The sequence below is a fragment of the Macrobrachium rosenbergii genome, chromosome 11 (genome assembly GCF_040412425.1).
Source record: "Macrobrachium rosenbergii isolate ZJJX-2024 chromosome 11, ASM4041242v1, whole genome shotgun sequence".
In the NCBI taxonomy this organism is placed as follows: Eukaryota; Metazoa; Arthropoda; class Malacostraca; order Decapoda; family Palaemonidae; genus Macrobrachium; species Macrobrachium rosenbergii.
The window spans coordinates 18,044,635-18,059,634 of record NC_089751.1 but is presented as its reverse complement, the minus strand read 5'-3'; the positions used below and the strand labels follow the sequence as shown (position 1 = coordinate 18,059,634).

Sequence of the window (15,000 nt, the reverse complement as noted above, 5' to 3'; positions counted from 1 at the left end):
GTAACAGTAAACCTACCCACGTTGACATCTCTAGACAATTGCAGGTAACTAAGCAATAGAACCATTTTACAATTCGAAATTTATATTCATTCGTTTATTACAGAGCTGAGAGACTGCCAAGGGCAGCACTTCATAAAATAGAAAAAAGAATAAAAAAAAACGTGATAACTTTACAGAGAAATTAAAAAGAACCCGGAAGTTAGTGTAAATAATACTAAACCCTAGCTAAAAGTGAACAAAACAATGTAAGAGAAGAAACGTTAAAAAAAATGTGTAGTCAACGAAAAATTGTAAAACAAAATCTTATACATCAGATATTTGTTTTAAGGCAAAGTATAAAATGCTAAAAATATGTATCATAGATTTTAAACGATCCACGCATCAACCATAAAAGTGATACAGCAATGAAATTTATTTGTCGCATGTAACATAAAATGAAAGAGTAAAATGTGAGGTAAAATAATAGCATGAAATGCAACACAAATCAAATCATAGAAGAGTTTAGCTTAAGCACCATAATACACTTCGTAGACGTTCTGGAAAAATACGAATGGGATTGTAAGGGAATAACGCAAAATGGCAAGCAATCAGTAAGAGAAAAAAGACAGAAGTGACAAGCTCTCACACTGACGAAAAGCAAGACAGGCACTTGTGAAAATCCCGTTTGGCACAGGTTGGCGATAAAAGACGCACTTTGACTACACTACCAATTAGTGAGGATCGAGAAGTCTAATCTTTATCGTTCAGTATTGCCAAAAATCTAAGAGAGCATTCAGTCAACTTTAAAGTTCTGTTGCTGTGTGTGTGTGCGAGAGAGAGAAACAGAGACAGAGAGAGTCTTTTTGCCTGACCTGTATTCTCTGACAACTAGATAGAAATTATTAATGTTATTTAGTCAGTGACTGACTAAAAAACTTAGAACCCACAAAGATTAAAAAAAAATTAAAAAGTTTAAAAAATATTGAACGAAACGAATATTTTCTCCCAGTGGGTTTAAAAATTTTTTCTTGCTGTCTCGTTGGTGGAGTGACTGTAATAATAACTATTTGCCCCAAGACACACACACACACATACACATGCAAAAGGAGATGGAACAAGCATACAAGCACCCTTATCTTTAACAGGCCTGATGAGAACTTGTAAAACTGGAGAGGAGGTAATTGGGCTTAGTTCGTAGAAATCTGATCAATAATGCTTTCGATGGCGAAGCTATCAGCCAAGAAGACTAATAGGCCATTAACTGGCATTAAAATGAACTGTTCTGCGGTTTAATGTTGTCTTTTTATTTTCTGATTTATCATGAAAATCGATTGAATTTTTGATATGGTAAACGAGAGCAATTTTGCAAGGTATGATAATTTATAATAAACAAATCACGTTGCGCCAATGACAGCTTGCATTCGATTACCTTGTTTGTGATTTATTACTAAACCATATGAATTAAGTAATAAAATCAGAGTGGAGGTCCATAATATAGGTAAAGTTTTATTCTATCAAAAACAAATTATATGCCTTACTGAAATGCTTAATCGTTTCCAGAGGTTACCACTTCCATTTTAAATAAGTGGAAGCACCAGAAGGGTCAGAAGACCGTGGCCAACCTGCATGAGAAATGCGAGACAGGAGATTGCAGCAGCACAGCAAAGATAGAGGAACTTTTCGCTGTCCTGGGTTCGAGGCGATGATGAGGAGGATATTAATCAGGTAATGAGAAATACTTGTTTCCCAATATTTATTTCTGCGCATTAATCTATCTTATTTTTAGCTTCCTTACGCGCAGTTTTAGTAAGACGGTTGTTTAATTTAATGTCGAATTATTACGAATTCCACGTTTCTTTACAATTGTTCCGCAAGGAAGAGCGCATTCTTGAGATTTCAAACTTAGTATGAAAATAGGGAGTCCACTAAACACCACATCAAGAATATCCACAATAACAACAACACTTATATTGTTTAAAAAAAAGATGGAATAAATTTAGTCCCGAGAGAAAAATCCTTACCTGTCAGAAATAAGAGATGTGGGAGTCCTTACGTCTAGAGATATTATAAAGGAAGGACAACATAACCTCACACTCATACTCCATCATCGGGGTAAAACCCAAGACAAACAACATCCTGTAACAGCGGATAAGAAAAGAAAGTATGGAGATACAAAGTAGAGCGTTCGAAACGGAGGATAAAAATATATATATATATATATATATATATATATATATATATATATATATATATATATATATATATATATATATATATATATATATATATATATATATACATATATATATACACAAATTTATATATATATATGAAGACAAAAATGAGTTGATGCATGCTTCGGTTTTTAGGTTTTCGTAAAGAAAACTATTGTGCCTGCTTTGTCTGTCCGTCCGCACTTTTTCTGTCCGCCCTCACATCTTAAAAATTACTGAGACTAGAGGACTGCAAATGGGTTTGTTGATCATCCACCCTCCAATCATCAAACATACCAAATTGAAGCCCTCTAGCCTCAGTAGTTTTTATTTTATATAACGTTAAAGTTAGCCATAATCGTGCGTCTGGCAACGATATAGGTCAGGCCACCACCGGGCTGTGGTTAAAGTTTCATGGGCCGCGGCTCATACAGCATTATACCGAGACCACCGCAAGATAGATCTAGTTTCGGGATTATATGCTGTAAGGAAACTCAATCGCATACTTGTTTTTTTTCTGGCCAAAGGCCAGAGATATAAAAGTTGCAGCAATTAAAATAGATAAATACGGGTCTGTAAAAACATAATATGGTGCTTAAATAAGAAATATAATGTAAAAACAGAAACATAAGGCTAACGCTGATTTAACACCTAAAAGTATGGGTAATGAGTAACTGAGAACCAAAACATTTTAGGCTATAAGAATACCCACTATTCAATTATGGAACAGGCTGTTTGAGAGTTAAGGACTCGAGGAAATAGAAACAGGTTTCAATGGCGGCTTACTATGTGATTTCAGAATCATCGGAGAGAATGGAAGATTTACACTGTTTAGTATCATCCCTTAATGCTGGAAAACTCGTTCTTATTCAGAGTAAAGACCGTTCTATGACTGACCCCACGATGAAAGTCAATTCGCACTTTCAGCAATCTTTTTGGTTGAATTCGTGTATGTCCCGAGATTACATCTTGTACAATTATACTTACTGTATACGCGTATGGTTTGACACACCGTCTTGGATTTTAAAAAGTAATCCAAGTGTTCTTGGATTCTTAAGAACAAGTTTAGGATTAAGACAACGACAATTTTTCTTGTAAATATGCTGTATGTAATGATGTCGACATCACTCATAAAGGCATAAACTCAGGTTTAGGTATTAGATAATATAAATAACTAATTTTTGTAGAAATTAGTTATCCAGGATTAATTTTAGATTTTCTGAAATGAAAACTTAGTATAACAATTATTTTGAAAATATTTTCAAAGAAACTAAGCCTCATTATGAAAAAAAATCTAGTCCGAAGAAAGTAAAAGGCTGTGTGCAATAATGTTCAAAATAATGCAAAAACTTAAAAACCAAAAAGCATTTTAATCCTTTCAAATTTAAAAGTACTATAACTACCCTTATGCGTTCTATGTTAGTTTATATGTATACTTCCGCAAGCTGCCATCTAGGGACTTATGTCGGTTCCACCAAAAGAATGCTAAACGAGGAAATTGACACCATCAGTTTACAGGATGTTATTCAGTAATTGTACTGAACTAGAGGAGACTGGTATATTTATCTCACAAATATTATTTGAGCTTAACAGTCGGTAAGAAATAGTTCAGGGAACTCGGCGACTTTCTCACTTACTATAGTCATACCTTAAGGTGGAATGCCTAACCCGTTTCCAAAAGTAACTGCCCGTATAAAAAGACGATTCTGGAATCGGACATTGGTGAAAAATAAAATATGAACTCATCTGTAGGGTACCGGAAATCTGATTTCCCGGGCGAGTTAATCTTAAGACCCATTTTTTAAGCCAGTGTTCCGGCGGATCCGCCCACCTGACTCAACTCAGGTGGGAGCTAACGAGGACTAAAGCAACGGTGGATTAACCCCTTTAATCACAGGACCACCACCATTTCTAATCCCACCAACGTCGTTATTCCACACCTGGATATTCCATATCAATAGTCTTGTCACGTACCAACCGTCCACATTCTCTAATGGTTAGAATTGAAGTCCTCTCAATCAGAATATATAATTTTGTAGTGTTATTTGCTTTTTATAGGCATTTTAGATTTTTTTAACGCCGAATGAGAGTAAAGAAAATATATATATATATATATATATATATATATATATATATATATAATATATATATATATATATATATATATATATATATATATTATGTATATATAATTATATATATATTATATGTACATAAATATATATATATATATATATATATATATATATATATATATATATATATATATATATATATATATATATATGTAATTGTAATAGCAACAATGCCCTCTTAACTTTCTCGAATTCTTTGCTTTTTTGGATACACTTGTCACTACAAAGCCTTAAGATCGAAGTGCAAGAAATATGAAGAAATTTGATATATATATATATATATATATATATATATATATATATATATATATATATATATATATATATATATACATATATACATACATACATACATATATATATATAGACAGTATATATATATATATATATATATATATATATATATATATATATATATATATATATATATATAAACAGAATTTAGAAAACTTATCCTTTGATTCCAAAACTATTTTCGAACAAAGCTTCAGGCCTCAAAGGAACGCGGTAATAAGAAAAAATTCAATAATTTCAGTTCTCGATGCAAAGTTCTCTTACTCACACTCACCTTTCCCTTTTTCTTTCTGTGCTCAAGTGGTTGTTATGAAACAGCATACAAGCATCGTATGACATACTTTACCCGACTGTAGCCAGTTGGTAGGTAGTTCGGCTTTCAGTCGTCTATGCTGGTATATGAATTTTACTTAAGAAATTAATCTCCTAATCTAATCCTATTATGTTTGTGGGTGTGTGTGTGTGTGTGCGTGCGTTTGTGCCTCTTCTTCGATGACCATAACTTACTGACCTAAATTAGTGAAATGCTGATGGCTATTCTAGTGAGGTATGTCCTAGAAAGGTCATTAAATTCAGGACAAAAGACGAGCCTTGGTTTGATGATACAAGCAGAAGAGCTTACCTTGACAAACAGACCAAATTCAACACACGGAGGCGAAGTTGTTCACATAAAAATTACACCAATTTTGTTGAGTCTTGCTGTGCTGTGAACAGAATTTATCATATAATTGAGAGAAATTACAATAACTCCTTAAAGAGGAAACTTGAAGGAATCACCCAGTCTCATCAGTTGTGGGCCAAATTGGCGTCATGTATCTTTGGGTCAGGCTCGCCTTCCATCCCACTGCTACTGACAAATGATGGTAGGTTGGCTGCTTACTGGCCCTAGGGAAAAAGCTGAACTCCTTCATCGAGCTTTTGAAGCTAAGCAGTCAGCTGAGGATGTCTCTTTCCCTGATACTTGTCATCCTGAACCTATTCTTACAAAGTTTGCATTTCGCTCTAAGGATGTTAAGAAAATTCTGGATAATCATGATAGCTGGGATAGAGAAGATCCTGATGGTTTCTTTCCTTTGTTTTTCAAAAAGGTTTCTAGTGTTGTCTCCCAAGATTAGTATATTTAGTAGATTTATATGTCGACGTAGTATCTTTGCGGATGAGCACAGGCTTGGTAATACAGTCCCTTTTCCAAAGAATGGTATATCTGCAGACTGTAACTATAGGCTAATTTCTGTTCTCCCTGTGCTCTTCAGATTTGCAGAAAACTTATTTTTAAGCCACTATATAAGTATGTGGAATCTAAAGGATTGTTTGCTGATAGACAATAAACATATTGGAAGCAGTTAGGTACCTGCGATGCTCTTTTAATTTTGACATGCCGTATGCAAGGGAACCTTGATAAGGGTTTTGAGTGCAGAGTAATTCAAATAGATTCAATGATGCTTTTTATTTAGTAAATCACAAGGCACTTATTTATAAACTTCAGAATCTTGGAGGAGGTGGATATGTGTTAGGTTTACTTCAAGATTTCCTTACAGGTAGGCAGCAGCGAGTTGCTGTTAATTGGATCTTTAGTGAGTCTGGGGTTCCACAGGGTAGTGTTCTTGGTCCACTGTTATTTTTAGTGTATACAGATGATACAGTTGTTGGCCTGGAAAACAAGAATGTTCAGTATGCCGATGATGCAACACTTCTGGGTGTAGTAAAGTCTCCACTTATTAGAAATGGAGCTGGCCCGTAGTCTCAATCGGGACATAGAGCGGATTAGTGAATGGTATAATCGGTGGGGTATGAGGCTGAACGCCTGTAAAACGAATACACTGTTGATTAGCAGATCTCTTACAGATTTTCCATCCCATTCTCCCTTCCAGGTGGATGGGACTCTACTGAAAGAGTCTGAAGCTTTAACCATTCTAGGTTCAACTTTTGACTCACACACATCTTATTTTTGAGAAGTATCTAACGAAAGTGTCAGCAAATGCCACACGAAGTTGGGCATTTTTCGAAATATTTATATATTTATAACAGTGACAAAATCAGTTCAACCTGTTTTAGATCATTTGTCCTTCCTTACTAGAATACTGTTCTTCCTTCAGATAGAGTGGTTCGTGGTGATAGATTTCTGTTTCCTGATATTAGCACTTATAACTTGGACCATCGACGGTATCTTGTTTGTCAATTTTTCATAGGTTGTATTTCAACAGATCTTTCACATTCTCAATTGATTCCTGATCCCCTTTTCCCGCCGAGAGCAACCAGATTTGCTGAAAAACAGCACCAATATGAAGTGAAGGTGCCTCACTGTAGAACTTCTCAGTTCCAGAGGTTCTTTACTCCTCACACCGTTGGACTGTGGAACAGTCTCCCTGAGGATGTCGTTATATTGGAACTTTAAAAGTATTAGCGTAGTAATGCTGTGCAATGCATTACTGCGCTAATACTATTTTCCTTGCATTTTAATTGAATGGAACAAAAGCTCTGACTGTGCAAATCCGTGTTCTGTGCTCCGATGGATCCATGGACATGGGAAACTATTTATCTATATATTTATATTTTTCAGTTATACTTATATATATATATATATATATATATATATATATATATATATATATATATATATATATATATATATATATATATATATATATATATATATATATATATATATATATATATATATATATATATATATATATATATATATATATATATATATATATACATATATTGTTGCTGTAAATATAGTTAAAACTAATTTTATTTCAGATATGGAAGTTAGAATATCGAATAGGGAGAAACTCGAGGAATAAAGTAAGGGATAAGGGCACTTAAAAGAAAGGTGTACATAAGATGCTTATAAACTTTTAGGCTATACCATTTGTGCCAGCAAGAATTGGCAGGTAGTAAAATTAAATAAAATTTGTTGGCAATAGTGTACAAAAATTAAAAATCGCGGAGAACAACAAGAGATAATTTGATGTGTAATTGCATGATAGGGGAGAGATTTATTTCGTATGTATTCAAACAGATGACTATGACAATGAAGGGGAAAATAAGTGAGTAAATAAGAAACTAATTAAGGAAAGGTTGATCAAAATAATTATACTATTATTAAGAAGTTTCACTGAATAGCAATAAGCACATAGAAAAAGAATACTATGCAAATGAAACTCACACTTAAACGGGGCAAATGGAGCCATGCTGTTTGCAGAGAAAGAGTACCTTAAGGTTTTGTTCAGTATGGAAGGTGAAAGGAAGGCAGACCTAAATGACCGAAGAGTCTAAAACCTCGTCGTAGTGAGTGAAAATATAATTAAGTGGTGGAAGAATGGAAAGACCGCAGCAGTAAATCCAATTACAAATGAAATGCTGCTGCTGAATGGTGGTATAAGTGTTACTGAATGGTTGGCCATGGTGGTAAGGTATGTCGGGATGAGAAAAGCATTAAAAAATAAAAGATGATGAAAATAATTGTTTCTTTGCATGAAGGTAAAGGGGATAGACGGTGGTATACGAACTGTAGGGGAGTATATTTTCTCTGTATACAAGACAAGAATGGAAGCATTTTGTCTAAAAAAAAATAAGTCGGATGACTGAATGATGGATAGGTAAAAACAGTGAGAAAAGATAAAAAAAAATCTGTTTTTGCTCTACATGAATCACGAAAACAGAAGTAGGAATAGATAGAAATGAAATGCTGAGGGTGTCGAAGATATATGATATAGATCAGTAGCTAATAGATACTAAGAGTTTTATAATGAAATCCAAAACTTGTGTTGAATTTGTAAATGAGAGAGTTAGTGGTTTATTGTCACTAAACCAGTCACTAAAGCGTTTTGATACCTATGGAGTCGGAGTGATGTAAAAAGTCAGAGAAAAAAAACTGCAGCTACAGCCACAAATGAATGGGATAAGAACGCCATTTGTGAAGGAGTGATGTTTTCCATTAGCAAACTGCTGATTGTGAATATAGAAGAAATTTTTGAATTAGTTTGAAAGTTCTTCATAAAAAAAGTACTGTGGCAAAAAATGTCAAAAACCCAAGCTTAGTGAAAACTCAACTGCATAATGAATATTCAGATAAGCAGAGGGCGAAGAATTTGCAAACAGTACCAATTTCATTTAGCAACGAAAGCTCAAAATGGCAATACAAATATTTTAGATATGAGATTGTACCCAAAAACAAAGTTAATATTTATTTATAAAATAATCCAAAACAAATCACAGATGGCTTGGCATTTTTTCGTAAAACTTAATGTTCTAACATGTACCGACATGCAACAGAGTGAAGAGAGCTCTTGATACATTTGATGAAAGATCAATAGACATAAAAAATGTTTGCCATACTGTTTTCTTAACTTTCATTACTTCTTTCTGGCCCTGGCAAATATCAAGTAATATTGTTAATAAGTTATCTCAAAGTATTTCCAATTAAATATCATTAATTGTGCAAGCAAAATTTCAGGTAACTTTTTCGTGCGTTCGTCAGATGACTCAAGTTTGACATTTTTACATACATAGGAAAGAGAGAGAGAGAGAGAGAGAGAGAGAGAGAGAGAGAGAGAGAGAGAGATGTGGGACTGTCTGATACAAAGAGAAATAAGTTGCCACACTCAGCAAGATATGCCATTCTGGGTTCAGATCAAGCTTTCATAAATGCTGTGTGTCACAAGAGGATCTTGCCTCCTCTGGCATTAACAGATTTGTGCACAGCGCTTTCTGAAAACCTGATTTCATCAAAGATTAATAAGAGTTGATAACATATATGTTCGTAGTAGCCCACATTGGAAAGGTAACAAATTTTTTATTTGTAGCCTACTTGGTCAAGGGGCTGTGGCTTTATCACTGTGACATTCAAAAGTTACTTATTTTATGGTTTTTAATGAGAAAGAATTATACATTTTACCGTACTGTGTGACCTCACATTATAAGTAAAAAAAATGGTCGGCTGTGTGCAGCGTACCAAACTAAATAAAATGTGATTCTATTACCATTCTCATTAATCACCTTTGTAATAGCGATGCATGCAACCCTGACATTATCAGCAGACCTTTGCTAATCGTTTTACAGCCGTTTACAGCTGAATACATTTATTTGGATTAAATTATATCCCATTCTCTGAATTTGTACCCGACGTCAATAGCTTCATGTGACGTTTGTGAACAGCATCATGTTCAGGGAATTTAGCATTTCTTAACAGCGTTTGAATATTGTGAACAGGGGCGTCATTTGGGGGTCAACTGCCACCCACAAGACCCAAGTTCCCCCCCCAAGACCCAAGTCCCCAAAAGCCTCAACTTGGCCCCCTCACCCCCAAGCCCCAAGAAGCAACAGCATGTTTTCTTTTTAAATGTGCAGTCATAAATATATAAAATTTCTCAGAAATATTATGTTTCTTGATCTTTGTCTGTCTACTAGGTACCAGTGATGATGAGATAAAACATACAGTAGTGGGAGTATATAATTTTTGCTGAAATACCTTGCTCATGTGGCTTCAAAAACACATAAAATAGCTCAAAAAAAAAAACTCGGCTGATTATGCTCGCTTCGCTGGCCAAACCGTCTTTGCCCCCCCCCCACCAACAAAAATCTGAAATGACGCCCCTGATTGTGAACTTAACTTGTCTCAGCAACGTTAAATTAGATTTAGCAAGGCTTCTGCGAACTCATCCTAAGCAAAGCTCCAGACTCGCTGGTGTCTTTAAAATATTACTATAATAAATGGTTGTTAATCGTAATATGAAAAGTTAGATGAAAAATTGTCTTGAAAATAGTATGTTATTTTTAAAATCTTGTGGTAACTGTAGCAGAATATATTCTAAGTAAGATTCCGCTGGAATGAAGGGAGAATAAAATATATTCATATGTTTTCTGACGAATGTAGTCTTGAATAAACTTTAATTGAACAACTATAAAAAGGGCAGTTACATGTGGACTGATTATTTTTTCCCGCGTAATTTTCGAAATTTCTTATTCTGATTACAGCACCATTAGAGTCCAATAAAAGGGGCGAAGGAAGTTTTCCAAAATATACATTCGACGTAACAATTTCTTAATAATAATAATAACAGCAAGAAGGATTATGACAAAATACTTTTCATACCATAATAATCTTGATATATCTCTGAAGTTCAAAATCATAATTTCGCTTTCGAAAACTTGTGTTGTCCTGACATGGCAGTTTTCCCAGACAGGTCACATTCGCTTCCTTAAAATCTCACAGTATCCCAGTAAGTCCGATCTTGCATCACTCAAAATCACCGGCTTAACTTTTCCCAAAACTTACCAAAGGTGTCTTTGAAGAAGCTCTGAAGTCTTACCTAAAGAAAAAGCGAAAAGATGAGTTCATAGACTATTATTTTTCCTTTTTTTTTTGATACTGCACGCTGATACAATACTCTCAGAACAGAATAACGATACCTGAAATTTAAGGTTGTTTCCAAAGATATCTTTTTAAAGGCAACGAAAATTTTTATATTTATATTTACTGTTGCTGATAAATGACTTAACTTTGCAGTCACTTGCTTGCAAGATATAACAACATGCATGTCTGATTCACTTTGAAAAATTAAAACGTTTTAAAATAAAATTGTAGAATTACTGGTCCCGTAGCTCAAACATCCTCATTACAGGAGAGGAAGGACCTCTTAAAGGATAAGCACAATACACGTTGGGGAATCTGCCTTTAAAAGATAGTTGCACCTAATGGATAAATATCCATGTTCAAAGCAAATAATTATTCGAGGAGAGTTTTACTGAAAATTTAAAATAGTTCTTGTAGTCATAAGCCATGACATTTCAAACACTGGCGTATCTTCAGGCATGCTGATGAAATTTTCTGAAGGTCCGTGAAAGTTAGATAGATATTTAATTGTCATTAATATCGAAAGTTAGATAGATATTTAATTGTCATTAATACCATTCTAATGTTCATATTAGTCTTTAGATCTCGATTATGTTGAACTTTCCTTATTACTTATCTCCAATACTAGTCACTGACCTCTTTAAGTTCAGATACATAAACAGGAGATTATTCAAAATGGTTAATGAAAACCCTCAACAACAATAAATAGGTTTATCACGATTTTGCGAGGTTTTAAGTAAGGCAAACCTTTAAAATATAAAAAAAATGTTGATAATGATTGCTTCATCAAATGCATGTTTTTTTTATAATTTAAGCCGTTTCCTCTAGCATGAATAGGCCTTCTACGGAAATAAAAGATAACAATCAGTACCATGGTCAAACTTTGGCTTCTGAATTGTAGATAAGCACCTAATCCGACAACTTACATGAAATTAACTCAGTCATAATTCTAAGTTGAAGACTTACCGGTAATGTTTCAGAGGCCCTATACACACTGCGTCATTCAACTCGGTCCTTCACTCTCTTTGTAGCTTCGTGGATGTTGAGGCTCATAATTTCAAGTAATTGTTTTACCGAGCCATCCAACCTTTTATGTCATCCACTCTTCCTGCCTCTTACCACTCGTGAACAATATATATTTTTTTCCACAAATCTACCTTCCTTCATCGAATTTCCCACATGACAAGACCATCTCAGACTACTCAAATTTATCTTTTCATCTATCCAAGCCATTTTTGCTTTGTATCATAAAATTTTTTATCATTTTAATTCCCTTGTGCCTCGTATAATACACAAATAGCTCATATCTACAGGTCCATCCTTCTTCCCGTTCCATTCGAGGTCTAAAATATTCTTTCATTTCAACCTGGGCTTCAACACACACTCCGCGCTTCTTCTCAATCTTTTGAACACATCCTGTTGCCTTTTTTGCCTCACTTATTCAGTGGCTCGCCTCTTCACTTTCCTACCGTTGTCTGATATATTTATATTCATGTACTTCTACAGATTATCTACTGTTTCTGATCTTCCACCATCCATAGTGACAGTTGTTGCCTCATCTTTTAATTGTTCCAGTGCCAGGTCAAAAGAGGAAACTTTCATATATCAAATCAAATCAGATTAATTTTTTCAGTTTTCATTCAATTTCAAAACCTTACTATCTACTTTCTCATCCTACAAATTCTGTGAAAATCCTCCTCCTGTCTACAGTTTGTCTTCATTATCCCATATGTATGTATGTGTATATGTATATATATATATATATATATATATATATATATATATATATATATATATATATATATATATATATATATATATATATATATATATATACTATATATATATATTATATATATATATATATATATATATATATATATATATATATATATATATATATATATATATATATATATATATATATATATATATATATATATATATATATATATATATATATTTATATATATAATTCAACATCTGTTTTACCCAATGTATGAAACAGAATAAACTTTGTGAAGGGCATCTCACATCATTGTTTATTTTCACTGTTTTTGTGACCCATAAGTAATTATAATCTAATAGATAACGTGTTGCATAACTTACGTTTTCATAATTACATATAAATGTATGTAATTGCTTATGTATGATTGGATGATATGCAAGCGACCATCGTCTGTTGCGAGAGTTATTTCCGTAGCGCAAATTTTCTGCCAATTTTCGTTCTTCTACAGTTCCGGTCCTTTCTGGTAATGATATTATCTAGCCGCCTCTACGGCATTGTCTTCCTTCTTCGAAAGGCGAAGCGGCGGCCAAGTTTGAGATAAGTTAAGCTGATGATCTTGTGTGACGTAAGGCCGAAACTTACGGGAAGTAATTATAAGATTTTAGGATACTGGATATGGTCCATAACGAAGAGAAAGGCCGAGTCAGGAAGACCGAAGTCTAGAAGCAGGAAGATTTACTACTTTAATCTGTTTGAATTTAGTGGAAGCGGACGGTAATGGAGGGCTCGGTCTCTCCTTCGTTCTCAAATACAAAATAACATTTATATTGTCAAGAAGATGCGGGGATAAGACGAGAAGTTTTGTCTCAATTGACACAGGGAAATTTATTTTTTTCTTTAATATTTGGCTCTCAGAAGAGGAAATAACACCTAATATGCCTAAATCTTATTTCAGCAATGACTTCAATTTGTTTTCAGTTACCGGATGTAGGAAAAAGGGCCATTGTTTGAATAGTCAAGATCCAGTAAAATTAATCGTACGTTCGTTGACTTGTCATAAAATATGCACCAAGTATATACTTGACTGTGCTATCTCAGAGACTAGGTGGAAAGGTGCACTGGTTAGTCAGCCTAATCCCAGATGATCAGGCTTCCTAGAATCCAGGGAGCCATAAGGATGGTTCCTGAAACTACCCCTTTCTGTTTCACTGCATATAATGGAAATCACAAGTTCCATATGTAAATCAGGAAATGATAAAGAAAAAATTGATAAGGCTTAGACAGGGCCTTTGATTAATCTACTGGAAAATAGTACGTGGTAGTCTTAGCTGGTGTTCTGTGGGCGCCAGAAAATGTAGAAGACCCAGGGAAACCCAGACATACTTGAATGAGAACTGGGACGGAGTAGGTTGAAGATTAGTGGAGATTTATTAGAGACAAAGATCAAGGAAGGTCACTAACATCACGCGTCATTGGAGGTATTAAGGATAATTTCACATTTGCTATTTCACCAGAAGTGCAGTACTGAAGTGACGTGTTTCCTGTTAAATGAATAGCCATATTTATTTTCCTTTTATTTCTTTTGCGAAGTTCTCCACCTCTTCTCGTGTTTACCTCCGTTATTCATTTCGTATCATCAGCTGATTCCACATTAAAACAAAAATCTAGTATTCGCGCGTCACCACGCCGAATGTTGTTAGGAAAAATAATGGAACTGTCGAGCCGATAGCTAAATCGGAATTTGGAAACCTTGTGGGAATGAATGAATGCATTGTCCGTACAGAATGAATATTCCATCTCTTAAACAGTCGCCTGTTGATGCATTGTAATTACCTTTAGTTCTGCGGAAGTGTAAATGGAGAGACGCATATTTACATAGCTCTCCAAACATCTAGGTTTTCGTGATTTTTTTCTTTCATTATATTTGCATAAATATTACATTAACGGCGTAAATTCATATCACAGCTATGTTTGATTTTCATTTACATAATTACTGTTCATAATCTTAAATAAAAAGCTTTCTTAAGCTCTAGTAAGTTTTGTTACGGTATGTGCGGCAATAACGAAATCTCATTGCATTCCTAGAGAATGAATGAGATTTGTCTTGGTCCAAAAATAAGCGACGTTTCAACCTTTTTAGAAGTTATTTCCAGTTGATTCTGTGGGTATGAAATTCTTTTATGCAGTTTTGGTAATAAAGAAATCTCAGATGATTTTGATATGAAATAATACACAAAAGAGACATATTAGTCGTCATTTTCATCAAGAAACATTTTCGATAAAATA

At 34.0% G+C, this 15,000-nt stretch overlaps 1 long non-coding RNA gene across 1 annotated transcript in view; it reads left to right on the top strand.

Moving 5' to 3' along the window:
• Positions 1–1,539: 1,539 nt before the first annotated feature.
• LOC136843213 (uncharacterized) overlaps positions 1,540–15,000 on the top strand; it is a 92,924-nt gene continuing 79,463 nt past the window's right edge. Inside the window, exon 1 of the long non-coding RNA XR_010854480.1 lies at positions 1,540–1,704. This is a non-coding gene — a long non-coding RNA (uncharacterized lncRNA). The remainder of the gene's footprint in view (positions 1,705–15,000) is intronic.